Source organism: Schistocerca gregaria, unplaced genomic scaffold (assembly GCF_023897955.1).
Source record: "Schistocerca gregaria isolate iqSchGreg1 unplaced genomic scaffold, iqSchGreg1.2 ptg000043l, whole genome shotgun sequence".
NCBI lineage: Eukaryota > Metazoa > Arthropoda > Insecta > Orthoptera > Acrididae > Schistocerca > Schistocerca gregaria.
Genome location: NW_026061702.1, coordinates 4,101,907 through 4,122,671, shown reverse-complemented (window position 1 = coordinate 4,122,671; position 20,765 = coordinate 4,101,907).

The window sequence follows — 20,765 nt, the reverse complement described above, 5'->3', positions numbered from 1 at the left end:
CTTTTCACATTCTCCCGTGCAACGCGGCTGCTAGTCCTCCTTTCATGTAGAATCTTAAGGTCCTAGCTCATGTTCAAGGCACCAAAGATAGCTAAAAAGTCAATAATCGATACCTAAAACTTGAACTGTACTACTTCTTACTGGCTATTACATCAACTTAGAAGCTTCTTCTGTGTTCTACTATGGTGCTTTTAGTGTCCCCGCATACCTGACCACGCGACATAGCCTTGCAGACGATAAGTACGACCGTTTCAGAGAAAAGAGCGGCCAATGTGACGATCTGGCTTTTAGTCGATTCGATAACAAATGACGAAAACAGACGGATTTCTTAGGTTTTTACTACATATGAACACTTTTCTCATTCTCTCGTGCTACGCGGCTGCTAGTCCTCCTTTCATGCAAGATCTTAAGTTCCTAGCTCATCTCCAAGGCGCCAAAGAAGGGTAACAATTCAATAATCGATACCTAAAACTTGAATTGTACTACTTCTTACTGGCTGTTACATCAACTTAGATGTTTCATCTGTGTTCTACTATGGTGCTTTTAGTGTCTCTGCATACCGCAGCACGCGACATAGCTTTGCATGCGATAAATGTAACCGTTTCAGACAGAACTGCGGCCAATGTGACGATCTGGCTTTAAGTCGATTCGATAACAAATGACTAAAACGGACGGATTTCTCAGTTTTTTACTACATATGAACACTTTTCACATTTTCCCGTGCAACTCGGCTGCTAGTCCTCTTTTCATGCAGAATCTTAAGGTCCTAGCTCATGTCCAATGCACCAAAGCGAGCAAAAAAGTCAATAATCGATAGCTAAAACTTGAACTGTACTACTTCTTACTTGCTATTACATCAAGTTATAAGCTTCATCTGTGTTCTACTATGGTGCTTTTAGTGTCTCCGCATACCTCAGCACGCGACATAGCTTTGCAGACGATAAGTACAACCGTTTCAGAGAGAAGAGCGGCCAATGTGACGATCTGGCCTTAAGTCGATTCGATAACAAATGACGAAAACGGACAGATTTCTCAGGTTTTTACTACATATGAACACTTTTCACATTCTCCCGAGCAGCGCGGCTGCTAGTCCTCCTTTCATGTAAAATCTTAAGTTCCTAGCTCATTTCCAAGGCACCAAAGAAGGGTAAAAAGTCAATAATCGATACCTAAAACATGAATTGTACTACTTCTTAGTGGCTATTACATCAACTTAGAAGCTTCATCTGTCTTCTACTATGGTGATTTTAGTGTTTCCGCATACTGCAGCACGCGACATAGCTTTGCAGACGATAAATGTAACCGTTTCAGACAGAAGTGCGGCCAATGTGACGATCTGGCTTTGAGTCGACTCCATAACAAATGACGAAAACGGACGGATTTCTCAGGTTTTTCCTACATATGAACACTTTAAACATTCTCCCATGCAACGCGGCTGCTAGTCCTCCTTTCATGCAAAATCTTAAGTTCCTAGCTCATGTCCAAGTCACAAAAGAAGGGTAAAAAGTCAATAATCGATACCTAAAACTTGAATTGTACTATTTCTTACTAGCTACTACATCAACTTAGAAGCTTCATCTGTGTTTTACTGTGGTGCTTTTGGTGTCTCCGCATACCGCAGCACGCGACATAGCTTTGCAGACGATAAATGTAACCGTTTCAGACAGAAGAGAGGCCAATGTGACGATCAGGGTTTAAGTCGATTCGATAACATATGACGAAAGCGGACGGATTTCTCAGGTTTTTACTACATAAGAACACTATTCACATTCTCCCTTGCAACGCGGCTGCTAGTCCTCCTTTCATGCACAATCTTAAGTTCCTAGCTCATGTTCAAGTCACCAAACAAGAGTAAAAAGTCAATAATCGATACCTAACACTTGAATTGTACTACTTCTTACTGGCTATTACATCAACCTAGAAGCTTCATCTGTGCTCTACTATGGTGCTTTTAGTGTTTCCGCATACCGCAGCACGCGACATAGCTTTGCAGACGATAAGTACACCCGTTTCAGACAGAAGAGCGGCCAATGTGACGATCTGGCTTTAAGTCGATTCGATAACAAATGACGAAAACAGACATATTTCTCAGGTTTTTACTACATATGAACATTTTCCATACTCTCCCGTGCAACGCGGCTGCTAGTCCTCCTTTCATGCAAAATCTTAAGTTCCTAGCTCATGTCCAAGGCACCAAAGGAGGGTAAAAAGTCAATAATCGATACCTAAAACTTGAATTGTACTACTACTTACTGGTTATTACATCAACTTAGAAGCTTCATCTGTGTTGTACTATGGTGCATTTTGTGTCTCCGCATACCGCAGCACGCGACATAGCTTTGCAGACGATAAATGTAACCGTTTCAGACAGAAGTGCGGCCAATGTGACGATCTGGCTTTGAGTCGACTCCATAACAAATGACGAAAACGGACGGATTTCTCAGGTTTTTCCTACATATGAACACTTTAAACATTCTCCCATGCAACGCGGCTGCTAGTCCTCCTTTCATGCAAAATCTTAAGTTCATAGCTCATGTCCAAGTCACAAAAGAAGGGTAAAAAGTCAATAATCGATACCTAAAACTTGAATTGTACTATTTCTTACTAGCTACTACATCAACTTAGAAGCATCATCTGTGTTTTACTGTGGTGCTTTTGGTGTCTCCGCATACCGCAGCACGCGACATAGCTTTGCAGACTATAAATGTAACCGTTTCAGACAGAAGAGAGGCCAATGTGACGATCAGGGTTTAAGTCGATTCGATAACATATGACGAAAGCGGACGGATTTCTCAGGTTTTTACTACATAAGAACACTATTCACATTCTCCCTTGCAACGCGGCTGCTAGTCCTCCTTTCATGCACAATCTTAAGTTCGTAGCTCATGTTCAAGTCACCAAACAAGAGTAAAAAGTCAATAATCGATACCTAACACTTGAATTGTACTACTTCTTACTGGCTATTACATCAACCTAGAAGCTTCATCTGTGCTCTACTATGGTGCTTTTAGTGTTTCCGCATACCGCAGCACGCGACATAGTTTTGCAGACGATAAGTACACCCGTTTCAGACAGAAGAGCGGCCAATGTGACGATCTGGCTTTAAGTCGATTCGATAACAAATGACGAAAACAGACATATTTCTCAGGTTTTTACTACATATGAACATTTTCCATACTCTCCCGTGCAACGCGGCTGCTAGTCCTCCTTTCATGCAAAATCTTAAGTTCCTAGCTCATGTCCAAGGCACCAAAGAAGGGTAAAAAGTCAATAATCGATACCTAAAACTTGAATTGTACTACTACTTACTGGTTATTACATCAACTTAGAAGCTTCATCTGTGTTGTACTATGGTGCTTTTTGTGTCTCCGCATACCGCAGCACGCGACATAGCTTTTCAGACGATAAATGTAACCGTTTCAGACAGAAGTGCGGCCAATGTGACGATCTGGCTTTGAGTCGATTCCATAACAAATGACGAAAACGGACGGATTTCTCAGGTTTTTCCTACATATGAACACTTTAAACATTCTCCCATGCAACGCGGCTGCCAGTCCTCCTTTCATGCAAAGTCTTATGTTCCTAGCTCATGTCCTAGTCGACAAAGAAGGGTAAAAAGTCAATAATCGATAGCTAAAACTTGAATTGTTCTACATCTTACTGGCTATTACATCAACTTAGAAATGTCATCTGTGTTCTACTATGGTGCTTTTAGTGTCTCCGCATACCGCAGCACGCGACATAGCTTTGCAGGCGATAAGTACAACCGTTTCAGAGACGAGAGCGGCCAATGTGTCGATCTGGCTCTAAGTCGATTCGAAAACAAATGACGAAAACAGACAGATTTCTCAGGTTTTTACTACATATGAACACTTTTCACATTCTCCCGTGCAACGCGACTAGTAGTCCTCTTTTCATGCAAAGTCTTATGTTCCTAGCTCATGTCCTAGGCGCCAAAGAAGGGTAAAAAGTCGATAATCGATACATAAAACTTGAATTGTACTACTTCTTACATGCTATTACATCAACTTAGAAGTTTCATCTGTGTTCTACTATGGTGCATTTAGTGTCTCCGCATACCGCAGCACGCGACATAGCTTTGCAGACGATAAATGTAACCTTTTCAGACAGAACTGCGGCCAATGTGACGATCTGGCTTTAAGTCGATTCGAATACAAATGACGAACACGGACGGGTTTCTCAGGTTTTTACTACATATGAACACTTCTCACATTCTCCCGTGCAACGCGACTGCTAGTCCTCCTTTCATGCAAAATCTTAAGTTCCTAGCTCATGTCCAAGGCAGCAAGGAAGGGTAAAAGTAGTAACGTAGTAAAGTAGTAAAAGTAGTAAAAACAAGGAAGGGTATAACTAAAACTAGAATTGTACTACTTCTTACTGGTTATTACATCAACTTAGAAGCTTCATCTGTGTTCTACTATGGTGCTTTTAGTGTCTCCGCATACCGCAGTACGCGACATAGCTTTGCAGACGATAAGTACAACCGTTTCAGAGAGAAGAGCTGCCAATGTGACGATATGGCTTTAAGTCGATTCGAATACAAATGACGAACACGGACGGGTTTCTCAGGGTTTTACTAGATATGAACACTTCTCACATTCTCCCGTGCAACGCGGCTGCTAGTCCTCCTTTCATGCAAAACTTTAAGTTCCCAGCTCATGTCCAAGGCACCAAAGAAGGGTAAAAAGTCAATAATCGATTTCTAAAACTAGAATTGTACTACTTCTTACTGGCTATTTCATCAACTTAGAAGCTTCATCTGTGTTCTACTATGGTGCTTTTAGTGTCAACGCATACCGCAGCACGCGACATTGCTTTGCAGACGATAAATGTAACCGTTTCAGACAGAAGAGCAGACAATGTGACAATCTGGCTTTAAGTTGATTCGATTACAAATGACGAAAACGGACAGATTTCTCACGTTTTTACTACATATGAACACTTTTCACATTCTCCCTTGCAACGCGGCTGCTAGTCCTCCTATCATGCAAAATCTTAAGTTCCTAGCTCATGTCCAAGGCACCAAAGAAGGTTAAAAAGTCAATACTAAATACCTAAAACTTGAATTTTACTTCTTCTTACTGGCTATTACATCAACTTAGAAGCTTCATCTGTGCTCTACTATGGTGCTTTTAGTGTCTCCGCATACCGTAGCACGCGACATTGCTTTGCAGACGATAAATTTAAACGTATCAGACAGAAGAGCAGACAATGTGACAATCTGGCTTTAAGTTGATTCGATTACAAATGACGAAAACGGACGGATTTCTCACGTTTTTACTACATATGAACACTTTTCACATTCTCCCTTGCAACGCGGCTGCTAGTCCTCCTTTCATGCAAAATCTTAAGTTCCTAGCTCATGTCCAAGGCACCAAAGAAGGTTAAAAAGTAAATACTCCATATCTAAAACTTGAATTGTACTTCTTCTTACTGGCTATTACATCAACTTAGAAGCTTCATCTGTGTTCTACTATGGTGCTTTTAGTGTCTCCCCATACCGCAGCAAACGACATAGCTTTACAGGCGATAAATGTAAACGTTTCAGACAGAAGAGCGGCCAAAGTGACTATCTGGCTTTAAGTCGATTCGATAACAAATGACGAAAACGGTCGGATTTCTCAGGTTTTTACTTCATATGAACACTTTTCACATTCTCTCGTCTAACGCGGCTGCTAGTCCTCCTTTCATGCAAAATCTTAAGATCCTAGCTCATGTCCAAGGCACCAAAGAAGGGTAAAAAGTCAATAATCGATACAAAGAACTTGAATTGTACTACTTCTTACTGGCTATTACATCAACTTAGAAATGTCATCTGTGTTCTACTATGGTGCTTTTAGTGTCTCCGCATACCGCTGCACGCGACAAAGCTGTGCAGACGATAACTGTATTAGTTTCAGAGAGGAGAGCGGCCAATGTGTAGATCTGGCTTTAGGTCGATTCGACAACAAATGACGATAACCGACAGATTTCTTAGGTTTTTACTACATATGAACACTTTTCACATTCTCCCATGCAACGTGGCTGTTAGTCCTCCTTTCATGCAAAATCTGAAGTTCCTAGCTTATATCCAAGGCACCAAAGAATGGTAAAATTCAATAATCGATACCTAAAACTTGAATTGTACTACTTCTTACTGGCTATTACATCAACCTAGAAGCTTCATCTGTGTTCTACTATGGTGCTTTTAGTGTCTCCGCATACCGCAGCACGCGACATTGCTTTGCAGACCGTAAGTACAACCGTTTCAGAGAGAAGAGCGGGCAATGTGACGATCTGGCTTTAAGTCGATTCGATAACAAATGACGAAAACGGACGGATTTCTCAGGTTTTTACTACATATGAACACTTTTCACATTCTCCCATGCAACTCGGCTGCTAGTCCTCCTTTCATGCAGAATCTTAAGGTCATAGCTAATGTCCAAGGTACCAAAGCCAACTAAAAAGACAACAATCGATATAAAGAACTTTAATTGTACTACTTCCTGCTGGCTATTACATCAACTTAGAAATGTCATCTGTGTTCTACTTTGGTGCTTTTAGTGTCTCCGCATACCACAGCACGCGACATAGCTTTGCAGACGATAAATGTAACCGTTTCAGACAGAAGAGCGGCCAATGTGACAATCTGGCTTTAAGTTGATTCGATAACAAATGAGGAAAACGGACGGATTTCTCAAGTTTTTACTACATATGAACACTTTTCACATTCTCCCATGCAACGCGGCTGCTAGTCCTAATTTCATGCAGAATCTTAAGTTCCTAGCTCATGTCTAAGGCACCAAAGAAGGGTAAAAAGTCAATAATCGATACCTAAAACTTGAATTGTACTACTTCTTACTGGCTATTACATCAACTTAGATGTTATATCTGTGTTCTACTATGGTGCTTTTAGTGTCTCCGCATACCGCAGCACGCGACATTGCTTTGCAGATGATAAATGTAACCGTTTCAGACAGAAGAGCAGCCAATGTGGCAATCTGGCTTTAAGTAGATTCGATTACAAATGAGGAAAACGGACGGATTTCTCAGGTTTTTACTACATATGAACACTTTTCACATTCTCCAGTGCCACGCGGCTGCTAGTCCTCCTTTCATGCAAAGTTTTAATGTCCTAGCTCATGTCCAAGGCACCAAAGCCAGTTAAAAAGTCAATAATCGATAACTAAAACTTCAATTCTAATACTTCTTACTGGCTATTTCATCAACTTAGAAGCTTCATCTGTGTTCTACTATGGTGCTCTTAGTGTCTCCGCATACCACAGCACGCGACATAGCTTTGCAGACGATAAGTACAACCGTTTCAGAGAGAAGAGCGGGCAATGTGACGATCTGGCTTTAAGTCGATTCGATAACAAATGACGAAAACGGACGGATTTCTCAGGTTTTTACTATATATGAACACTTTTCACATTCTCCCGTGCAACGCGGCTGCTAGTTCTCCTTTCATGCAAAATCTTAACTTCCTAGCTCATGTCTAAGGCACCAAGGAGGGTCAAAAGTCAATAATCGATACCTAAAACTTGAATTGTACTACTTTTTACTGGATATTACATCAACTTAGAAGCTTCATGTGTGTTCTACTATGGAGCTTTTAGTGTCTCGGCATACCGCAGCACGCGACATGGCTTTGCAGACGATAAGTACAACAGTTTCAGAGAGAAGAGCGGCCAATGTGACGATCTGGCTTTAAGTCGATTCGGTAACATATGACGAAAACGGACGGATTTCTCAGGTTTTTACTACATATGAACACTTTTCACATTCTCCCGTGCAACGCGGCTGCTAGTCCTCCTTCCATACAGAATCTTAAGGTCGTAGCCCATGTAGAAGGCACAAAAGCCAGCTAAAAAGTCAATAATCGATACCTAAATCTTGAATTGTACTACTTCTTACTGGCTATTACATCAACTTAGAAGCTTCATCTGTGTTCTACTATGGTGCTTTTAGTGTCTCCGCATACCGCAGCACGCGACACAGCTTTGCAGACGATAAATGTAACCGTTTCAGACAAAAGTGCGCCCAATGTGACGATCTGGCTTTAAGTCGATTCGATAACAAATGACGAAAACGGACGGATTTCTCAGGTTTTTACTACATATGAACACTTTTCACATTCTACCACGCAACGCGGCTGCTAGTCCTCCTTTCATGCAAAATCTTAAGTTCCTAGCTCATGTCCAAGTCACCAAAGAAGGGTAAATAGTCAATAATCGATACCTAAAACTGGAATTGTACTACTTCTTACTGGCTATTACATCAACTTAGAAGTGTCATGTGTGTTCTACTATGGTGCATTTAGTGTCTCCGCATACCACAGCTCGCGACATAGCTTTGCAGACGATAAGTACAACAGTTTCAAAGAGAAGAGCGGCCAATGTGACGATCTGGCTTTAAGTCGATTCGATAACAAATGACGAAAACGGACGGATTTCTCAGGTTTTTACTACATATGAACACTTTTCACATTCTCGCGTGCCACGCGGCTGCTAGTCCTCCTTTCATGCAGAGTGTTAATGTCCTAGCTCACGTCTAAGGCACCAAAGCCAGTTAAAAAGTCAATAATCGATAACTAAAACTTCAATTCTACTACTTCTTAATGGCTATCACATCAACTTAGAAGCTTCATCTGTGTTCTACTATGGTGCTTTTAGTGTCTCCGCATACCGCAGCACTTGACATAGCTTTGCAGACAATAAGTACAACCGTTTCAGAGAGAAGAGCGGCCAATGTGTTGATCTGGCTTTAGGTCGATTCGATAACAAATGATGATAACGGACGGATTTCTCAGGTTTTTACTACATATGAACACTTTTCACATTCTCCCATGCAACGCGGCTGCTAGTCTTCCTTTCATGCAAAATCTTAAGTTCCTGGCTTATGTCCAAGGCACCAAAGAAGAGGGTAAAATTCAATAATCGATACCTAAAACTTGAATTGTATTACTTCTTACTGGCTATTACATCAACCTAGAAGCTTCATCTGTGTTCTACTATGGTGCTTTTAGTGTCTCCGCATACCGCAGCACGCGACATAGCTTTGCAGTCGATAAATGTAACCGTTTCAGACATAAGTGCGGCCAATGTGACGATCTGGCTTTAAGTCGATTCGATAACAAATGATGAAATCGGACGGATTTCTCAGGTTTTTACTACATATGAACACTTTTCACAATCTCCCGTGCAACTCGGCTGCCGGTCCTCCTTTCATGCAGAATCTTAAGTTCCTAGCTCATGTCCAAGGCACCAAAGAAGGGTAAAAAGTCAATAATCGATACCTAAAACTTGAATTGTACTACTTCTTACTGGCTATTACATCAACTTACATGTTATATCTGTGTTCTACTATGGTGCATTTAGTGTCTCCGCATACCGCAGCACGCGACATTGCTTTGCAGACGATAAATGTAACCGTTTCAGACAGAAGAGCAGCCAATGTGACAATCTGGCTTTAAGTTGATTCGATTACAAATAAGGAAAACGGACGGATTTCTCAGGTTTTTACTACATATGAACACTTTTCACATTCTCCCGTGCCACGCGGCTGCTAGTCCTCCTTTCATGCAAAGTGTTAATGTCCTAGCTCATGTCCAAGGCACCAAAGATAGTTAAAAAGTCAATAATCGATACCTAAAACTTGAATTGTACTACTTCTTACTGGCTATTACATCAACTTAGAAGCCTCATGTGTGTTCTACTATGGTGCATTTAGTGTCTCCGCATACCACAGCTCGCGACATAGTTTTGCAGACGATAAGTACAACAGTTTCAGAGAGAAGAGCGGGCAATGTGACGATCTGGCTTCAAGTCGATTCGATTACATATGACGAAAACGGACGGATTTCTCAGGTTTTTACTACATAGGAACACTTTTCACATTCTCCCGTGCAACTCGGCTGCTAGTCCTAATTCCCTACAGAATCATAAGGTCCTAGCTCATGTACAAGGCACCAGAGCCAGCTAAAAAGTCAATAATCGATACCTAAAACTTGAATTGTACTACTTCTTACTGGCTATTACATCAACTTAGAAGCTTCATGTGTGTTCTACTATGGTGCTTTCAGTGACTCCGCATACCGCAGCACGCGACATAGCTTTCCAGACGATAAGTACAACAGTTTCAGAGAGAAGAGCGGCCAATGTGACGATCTGGCTTTAAGTCGCTTCGATAACATATGACGAAAACGGACGGATTTCTCAGGTTTTTACTACATATGAACACTTTTCACATTCTCCCATGCAACTCGTCTGCTAGTCCTCCTTCCATACAGAATCTTTAGGTCCTAGCTCACGTACAAGGCACAAAAGCCAGATAAAAGTCAATAATCGATACCTAAAACTTGAATTGTACTACTTCTTATTGGCTATTACATCAACGTAGAAGCTTCATCTGTGTTCTACTATGGTGCTTTTAGTGTCTCCGCATACCGCAGCACGCGACATAGCTTTGCAGACGATAAATGTAACCGTTTCAGACAAAAGTGCGGCCAATGTGACGATCTGGCTTTAAGTCGATTCGATAACAAATGACGAAAACGGACAGATTTCTCAGGTTTTTACTACATATGAACACTTTTCACATTCTCCCATGCAACGCGAATGCTAGTCCTCCTTTCATGCAAAATCTTATGTTCCTGGCTTATGTCCAAGGCACCAAAGAAGGGTAAAATTCAACAATCGATACCTAATACTTGAATTGTATTACTTCTTACTGGCTATTACATCAACCTAGAAGCTTCATCTGTGTTCTACTATGGTGCTTTTAGTGTCTCCGCATACCGCAGCACGCGACATAGCTTTGCAGTCGATAAATGTAACCGTTTCAGACATAAGTGCGGCCAATGTGACGATCTGGCTTTAAGTCGATTCGATAACAAATGAAGAAATCGGACGGATTTCTCAGGTTTTTACTACATATGAACACTTTTCACAATCTCCCATGCAACTCGGCTGCCGGTCTTCCTTTCATGCAGAATCTTAATGTCCTAGCTCATGTCCAAGGCACTAAAGTAAGCTAAAAAGTCAATATTCGATAACTAAAACTTGAATTGTACTACCTCTTACTGGCTATTACATCAACTTAGAAGCTTCATGTGTGTTCTACTATGGTGCATTTAGTGTCTCCGCATACCACAGCTCGCGACATAGCTTTGCAGACGATAAGTACAACAGTTTCAGAGAGAAGAGCGGCCAATGTTACGATCTGGCTTTAAGTCGATTCGATAACAAATGACGAAATCGGACGGATTTCTCAGGTTTTTACTACATATGATCACTTTTCACATTCTCCCGTGCATCGCGGCTGCTAGTCCTCCTTTCATGCAAAATCTTATGTTCCTGGCTTATGTCCAAGGCACCAAAGAAGGGTAAAATTCAATAATCGATACCTAAAACTTGATTGTATTACTTCTTACTGGCTATTACATCAACCTAGAAGCTTCATGTGTGTTCTACTATGGTGCATTTAGTGTCTCCGCATACCACAGCTCGCGACATAGCTTTGCAGACGATAAGTACAACAGTTTCAGAGAGAAGAGCGGCCAATATTACGATCTGGCTTTAAGTCGTTTCGATAACAAATGACGAAAACGGACTGATTTCTCAGGTTTTTACTACATATGATCACTTTTCACATTCTCCCGTGCATCGCGACTGCTTGTCCTCCTTTCATGAAAAATCTTAAAATCCTAGCCCATGTCCAAGCCACCAAAGAAGGGAAAAAGTCAATAATCGATACCTAAAACTTGAATTGTACTACTTCTTACTGGCTATTACATCAACTTAGAAGCTTCATGTGTGTTCTACTATGGTGCTTTTAGTGTCTCCGCATACCGCAGCACGCGACATAGCTTTCCAGACGATAAGTACAACAGTTTCAGAGAGAAGAGCGGCCAATGTGACGATCTGGCTTTAAGTCGCTTCGATAACATATGACGAAAACGGACGGATTTCTCAGGTTTTTACTACATATGAACACTTTTCACATTCTCCCGTGCAACTCGGCTGCTAGTCCTCCTTCCATACAGAATCTTTAAGTCCTAGCTCATGTACAAGGCACAAAAGCCAGATAAAAAGTCAATAATCGATACCTAAAACTTGAATTGTACTACTTCTTATTGGCTATTACATCAACTTAGAAGCTTCATCTGTGTTCTACTATGGTGTTTTAGTGTCTCCGCATACCGCAGCACGCGACATAGCTTTGCAGACCATAAATGTAACCGTTTCAGACAAAAGTGCGGCCAATGTGACGATCTGGCTTTAAGTCGATTCGATAACAAATGATGAAAACGGACAGATTTCTCAGGTTTTTACTACATATGAACACTTTTCACATTCTCCCATGCAACGCGGCTGCTAGTCCTCCTTTCATGCAACATCTTAAGTTCCTAGCTCATGACCAAGGCAACAAAGGAGGGTAAAAACTCAATAATCGATTCCTAAAACTTGAATTCTACTACTTCTTACTGGCTATTACATCAACTTAGAAGCTTCATCTGTGTTCTACTATGGTGCTTTTAGTATCTCCGCATACCGCAGAACTCGACATAGCTTTGCAGACAATAAGTACAACCGTTTCAGAGAGAAGAGCGGCCAATGTGTTGATCTGGCTTTAGGTCGATTCGATAACAAATGACGATAACGGACGGATTTCTCAGGTTTTTACTACATATGAACACTTTTCACATTCTCCCATGCAACGCGGCTGCTAGTCCTCCTTTCATGCAAAATCTTATGTTCCTGGCTTATGTCCAAGGCACCAAAGAAGGGTAAAATTCAACACTCGATACCTAATACTTGAATTGTATTACTTCTTACTGGCTATTACATCAACCTAGAAGCTTCATCTGTGTTCTACTATGGTGCTTTTAGTGTCTCCGCATACCGCAGCACGCGACATAGCTTTGCAGTCGATAAATGTAACCGTTTCAGACATAAGTGCGGCCAATGTGACGATCTGGCTTTAAGTCGATTCGATAACAAATGACGAAATCGGACGGATTTCTCAGGTTTTTACTACATATGATCACTTTTCACATTCTCCCGTGCAACTCGGCTGCTAGTCCTCCTTCCATACAGAATCTTTAGGTCCTAGCTCATGTACAAGGCACAAAAGCCAGATAAAAAGTCAATAATCGATACCTAAAACTTGAATTGTACTACTTCTTACTGGCTATTACATCAACTTAGAAGCTTCATGTGTGTTCTACTATGGTGCATTTAGTGTCTCCGCATACCACAGCTCGCGACATAGCTTTGCAGACGATAAGTACAACAGTTTCAGAGAGAAGAGCGGCCAATGTTACGATCTGGCTTTAAGTCGATTCGATAACAAATGATGAAATCGGACGGATTTCTCAGGTTTTTACTACATATGATCACTTTTCACATTCTCCCGTGCATCGCGGCTGCTTGTCCTCCTTTCATGAAAAATCTTAAGTTCCTAGCTCATGTCCAAGGCACCAAAGAAGGGAAAAAGTCAATAATCGATACCTAAAACTTGAATTGTACTACTTCTTACTGGCTATTACACAAACTTAGAAGCTTCGTCTGTGTTCTACTATGGTGCTTTTAGTGACTCCGCATAGCGCAGCACGCGACATAGCTTTGTAGACCATAAGTACAACCGTTTCAAAGAGAAGAGCGGACAATGTGACGATCTGGCTTTAAGTCGATTCGATAACAAATGACGAAAACGGACGGATTTCTCAGATTTTTACTACATAAGAACACTTTTCACATTCTCCCGTGCAACGCGGCTGCTAGTCCTCCTTTCATGCAAAGTGTTAATGTCCTAGCTCATGTCGAAGGCACCAAAGCCAGTTAAAAAGTCAATACTCGATAACTAAAACTTCAATTCTACTACTTCTTAATGGCTATTACATCAACTTAGAAGCTTCATCTGTGTTCTACTATGGTGCTTTTAGTGTCTCCGCATACCGCAGCACGCGACATAGCTTTGGAGACGATAAGTACAACCGTTTCAGAGAGAAGAGCGGGCAATGTGACGATCTGGCTTTAAGTCGATTCGATAACAAATGACGAACACGGACGGATTTCTCAGGTTTTTACTATATATGAACACTTTTCACATTCTCCCGTTCAACTCGGCTGCTAGTCCTCCTTCCATACAGAATCTTAAGGTCCTAGCTCATGTACAAGGCACCAGAGCCAGCTAAAAAGTCAATAATCGATACCTACATCGGGAATTGTACTACTTTTTACTGGCTATTAGATCAACTTAGAAGCTTCATGTGTGTTCTACTATGGTGCTTTTAGTGTCTCCGCATACCGCAGCACGCGACATAGCTTTCCAGACGATAAGTACAACAGTTTCAGAGAGAAGAGCGGCCAATGTGACGATCTGGCTTTAAGTCGCTTCGATAACATATGACGAAAACGGACGGATTTCTTAGGTTTTTACTACATATGAACACTTTTCACATTCTCCCGTGCAACTCGGCTGCTAGTCCTCCTTCCATATAGAGTCTTTAGGTCCTAGCTCATGTACAAGGCACAAAAGCCAGATAAAAATTCAATAATCGATACCTAAAACTTGAATTGTACTACTTCTTACTGGCTATTACATCAACTTAGAAGCTTCATCTGTGTTCTACTATGGTGCTTTTAGTGTCTCCGCATACCGCAGCATGCGACATAGCTTTGCAGACGATAAATGTAACCGTTTCAGACAAAAGTGCGGCCAATGTGACGATCAGGCTTTAAGTCGATTCGATAACAAATGACGAAAACGGACAGATTTCTCAGGTTTTTACTACATATGAACACTTTTCACATTCTCCCATGCAACGCGGCTGCTAGTCCTCCTTTCATGCAAAATCTTAAGTTCCTAGCTCATGTCCAAGGCAACAAAGAAGGGTAAAAAGTCAATAATCGATACCTAAAACTTGAATTGTACTACTTCTTACTGGCTATTACATCAACTTAGAAGCTTCATCTGTGTTCTACTATGGTGCGTTTAGTGTCTCCGCATACCGCAGCACTCGACATAGCTTTGCTGACAATAAGTACAACCGTTTCAGAGAGAAGAGCGGCCAATGTTACGATCTGGCTTTAAGTCGATTCGATAACAAATGACGAAAACGGACGGATTTCTCAGGTTTTTACTACATATGATCACTTTTCACATTCTCCCGTGCATCGTGGCTGCTTGTCCTCCTTTCATGAAAAATCTTAAGTTCCTAGCTCATGTCCAAGGCACCAAAGAAGGGAAAAAGTCAATAATCGATACCTAAAACTTGAACTGTACTACTTCTTACTGGCTATTACACAAACTTAGAAGCTTCGTCTGTGTTCTACTATGGTGCTTTTAGTGGCTCCGCATAGCGCACCACGCGACATAGCTTTGTAGATCATAAGTACAACCGTTTCAAAGAGAAGAGCGGCCAATGTGACGATCTGGCTTTAAGTCGATTCGATAACAAATGACGAAAACGGACGGATTTCTCAGATTTTTACTACATAAGAACACTTTTCACATTCTCCCGTGCCACGCGGCTGCTAGTCCTCCTTTCATGCAAAGTGTTAATGTCCTAGCTCAAGTTGAAGGCACCAAAGCCACTTAAAATGTCAATACTCGATAACTAAAACTTCAATTCTACTACTTCATAATGGCTATTTCATCAACTTAGAAGCTTCATCTGTGTTCTACTATGGTGCTTTTAGTGTCTCCGCATACCGCAGCACGCGACATAGCTTTGGAGACGATAAGTACAACCGTTTCAGAGAGAAGAGCGGGCAATGTGACGATCTGGCTTTAAGTCGATTCGATAACAAATGACGAAAACGGACGGATTTCTCAGGTTTTTACTATATATGAACACTTTTTACATTCTCCCGTTCAACTCGGCTGCTAGTCCTCCTTCCATACAGAATCATAAGGTCCTAGCTCATGTACAAGGCACCAGAGCCAGCTAAAAAGTCAATAATCGATACCTAAAACTTGAATTGTACTACTTCTTACTGGCTATTACATCAACTTAGAAGCTTCATGTGTGTTCTACTATGGTGCTTTTAGTGTCTCCGCATACCGCAGCACGCGACATAGCTTTCCAGACGATAAGTACAACAGTTTCAGAGAGAAGAGCGGCCAATGTGACGATCTGGCTTTAAGTCGCTTCGATAACATATGACGAAAACGGACGGATTTCTCAGGTTTTTACTACATATGAACACTTTTCACATTCTCCCGTGCAACTCGGCTGCTAGTCCTCCTTCCATACAGAATCTTTAGGTCCTAGCTCATGTACAAGGCACAAAAGCCAGATAAAAAGTCAATAATCGATACCTAAAACTTGAATTGTACTACTTCTTATTGGCTATTACATCAACTTAGAAGCTACATCTGTGTTCTACTATGGTGTTTTAGTGTCTCCGCATACCGCAGCACGCGACATAGCTTTGCAGACTATAAATGTAACCGTTTCAGACAAAAGTGCGGCCAATGTGACGATCTGGCTTTAAGTCGATTCGATAACAAATGATGAAAACGGACAGATTTCTCAGGTTTTTACTACATATGAACACTTTTCACATTCTCCCATGCAACGCGGCTGCTAGTCCTCCTTTCATGCAACATCTTAAGTTCCTAGCTCATGTCCAAGGCAACAAAGGAGGGTAAAAAGTCAATAATCGGTTCCTAAAACTTGAATTCTACTACTTCTTACTGGCTATTACATCAACTTAGAAGCTTCATCTGTGTTCTACTATGGTGCTTTTAGTATCTCCGCATACCGCAGAACTCGACATAGCTTTGCAGACAATAAGTACAACCGTTTCAGAGAGAAGAGCGGCCAATGTGTTGATCTGGCTTTAGGTCGATTCGATAACAAATGACGATAACGGACGGATTTCTCAGGTTTTTACTACATATGAACACTTTTCACATTCTCCCATGCAACGCGGCTGCTAGTCCTCCTTTCATGCAAAATCTTATGTTCCTGGCTTATGTCCAAGGCACCAAAGAAGGGTAAAATTCAACAATCGATACCTAATACTTGAATTGTATTACTTCTTACTGGCTATTACATCAACCTAGAAGCTTCATCTGTGTTCTACTATGGTGCTTTTAGTGTCTCCGCATACCGCAGCACGCGACATAGCTTTGCAGTCGATAAATGTAACCGTTTCAGACATAAGTGCGGCCAATGTGACGATCTGGCTTTAAGTCGATTCGATAACAAATGACGATAACGGACGGATTTCTCAGGTTTTTACTACATATGAACACTATTCACAATCTCCCATGCAACTCGGCTGCCGGTCTTCCTTTCATGCAGAATCTTAATGTCCTAGCTCATGTCCAAGGCACTAAAGTAAGCTAAAAAGTCAATATTCGATAACTAAAACTTGAATTGTACTACTTCTTACTGGCTATTACATCAACTTAGAAGCTTCATGTGTGTTCTACTATGGTGCATTTAGTGTCTCCGCATACCACAGCTCGCGACATAGCTTTGCAGACGATAAGTACAACAGTTTCAGAGAGAAGAGCGGCCAATGTTACGATCTGGCTTTAAGTCGATTCGATAACAAATGACGAAATCGGACGGATTTCTCAGGTTTTTACTACATTTGATCACTTTTCACATTCTCCCGTGCATCGCGGCTGCTTGTCCTCCTTTCATGAAAAATCTTAAGTTCCTAGCTCATGTCCAAGGCACCAAAGAAGGGAAAAAGTCAATAATCGATACCTAAAACTTGAATTGTAGTACTTCTTACTGGCTATTACACCAACTTAGAAGCTTCGTCTGTGTTCTACTATGGTGCTTTTAGTGTCTCCGCATAGCGCAGCACGCGACATAGCTTTGTAGACCATAAGTACAACCGTTTCAAAGAGAAGAGCGGACAATGTAACGATCTGGCTTTAAGTCGATTCGATAACAAATGACGAAAACGGACGGATTTCTCAGATTTTTAGTACATAAGAACACTTTTCACATTCTCCCGTGCCACGCGGCTGCTAGTCCTCCTTTCATGCAAAGTGTTAATGTCCTAGCTCATGTCGAAGGCACCAAAGCCAGTTAAAAAGTCAATACTCGATAACTAAAACTTCAATTCTACTACTTCTTAATGGCTATTACATCAACTTAGAAGCTTCATCTGTGTTCTACTATGGTGCTTTTAGTGTCTCCGCATACCGCAGCACGCGACATAGCTTTGGAGACGATAAGTACAACCGTTTCAGAGAGAAGAGCGGGCAATGTGACGATCTGGCTTTAAGTCGATTCGATAACAAATGACGAACACGGACGGATTTTTCAGGTTTTTACTATATATGAACACTTTTCACATTCTCCCGTTCAACTCGGCTGCTAGTCCTCCTTCCACACAGAATCCTAAGGTCCTAGCTCATGTACAAGGCACCAGAGCCAGCTAAAAAGTCAATAATCGATACCTAAAACTTGAATTGTACTACTTCTTACTGGCTATTACATCAACTTAGAAGCTTCATGTGTGTTCTACTATGGTGCTTTTAGTGTCTCCGCATACCGCAGCACGCGACATAGCTTTGCAGACGATACGTACAACCGTTTCAGAGAGAAGAGCGGGCAATGTGTTGATCTGGCTTTAAGTTGATTCGATAACAAATGACGAAAACGGACGGATTTTTCAGGTTTTTACTACACATGAACACTTATCACATTCTCCCGTGCAACGCGGCTGCTAGTCCTCCTTTCATGCAAAATCTTAAGTTCCTAGCTCATGTCCAAGGCACCAAAGAAGGGTAAAAAGTCAATAATCGATACCTAAAACTTGAATTGTACTACGACTTACTTTCTATTACATCAACTTAGAAGCTTCCTCTATGTTGTACTATGGTGCTTTTAATGTCCCCGCATACCGCAGCACGCTACATTGCTTTGCAGACGATAAATGTAAACGTTTCAGAGAGAAGGGCGGCCAATGTGTTGATCTGGCTTTAAGTTGATTCGATAACAAATGACGAAAACGGACGGATTTCTCAGGTTTTTACTACATATGAACACTTTTCACATTCTCCCATGCATCGCGGCTGCTAGTCCTCCTTTCATGCAAAATCTTAAGTTCCTAGCTCATGTCCAAGGCACCAAAGAAGGGTCAAAAGTCAATAATCGATACCTGAAACTTGAATTGTACTACTTCTTACTGGATATTACATCAACATAGAAGCTTCATGTGTGTTCTACTATGGAGCTTTTAGTGTCTCCGCATACCGCAGCTCGCGACATAGCTTTGCAGACGATAAGTACAACAGTTTCAGAGAAAAGAGCGGCCAATGTGACGATCGGGCTTTAAGTCGATTCGATAACAAATGACGAAAACGGACGGATTTCTCAGGTTTTTTCAACATATGATCACTTTTCACATTCTCCCGTGCAACGCGGCTGCTAGTCCTCCTTTCATGAAAAATCTTAAGTTCCTAGCTCATGTCCAAGGCACCAAAGAAGGGAAAAAGTCAATAATCGATACCTAAAACTTGAATTGTACTACTTCTTACTGGCTATTACACAAACTTAGAAGCTTCGTCTGTGTTCTACTATGGTGCTTTTAGTGACTCCGCATAGCGCAGCACGCGACATAGCTTTGTAGACCATAAGTACAACCGTTTCAAAGAGAAGAGCGGCCAATGTGACGATCTGGCTTTAAGTCGATTCGATAACAAATGACGAAAACGGACGGATTTCTCAGGTTTTTACTATATATGAACACTTTTCACATTCTCCCGTTCAACTCGGCTGCTAGTCCTCCTTCCACACAGAATCCTAAGGTCCTAGCTCATGTACAAGGCACCAGAGCCAGATAAAAAGTCAATAATCGATACCTAAAACTTGAATTGTACTACTTCTTACTGGCTATTACATCAACTTAGAAGCTTCATCTGTGAACTACTATGGTGCATTTAGTGTCTCCGCATACAGCAGCACGCGACATAGCTTTGCAGACGATAAATGTAACCGTTACAGACAGAAGTGCGGCCAATGTGACGATCTGGCTTTGAGTCGATTCCATAACAAATGACGAAAACGGACGGATTTCTCAGGTTTTTCCTACATATGAACACTTTAAACATTCTCCCATGCAACGCGGCTGCTAGTCCTCCTTTCATGCAAAATCTTAAGTTCCTAGCTCATGTCCAAGTCACAAAAGAGGGGTAAAAAGTCAATAATCGATACCGAAAACTTGAATTGTACTACTTCTTACTGGCTATTACATCAACTTAGAAGCTTCATCTGTGTCCTACTATGGTGCATTTAGTGTCTCCGCATACCGCAGCACGCGACATAGCTTTGCAGACGATAAATGTAAAAGTTTCGGACAGAAGTGCGGCCAATGTGACGATGTTGCTTTAAGTCGATTCGAATACAAATGACGAACACGGACGGGTTTCTCAGGTTATTACTACATATGAACACTTCTCACATTCTCCCGTGCAACGCGGCTGCTAGTCCTCCTTTCATGCAAATTCTTATGTTCCTAGTTCATGTCCAAGGCGCCAAAGAAGGGTAAAAATTCAATAATCGAGCCCTAACACTTGAATAGTACTACTTCTTACTGGCTATTACATCAACTTAGAAGTTTCATCTGTGTTCTAGTAGGGTGCTTTTAGTGTCTATGCATACCGCAGCACGCGACATAGCTTTGCATACGATAAATGTAACCGTTTCAGACAGAAGAGCGGCCAATGTGACGTTTTGGCCTTAAGTCGATTCGATAACAAATGACGAAAACGGACAGATTTCT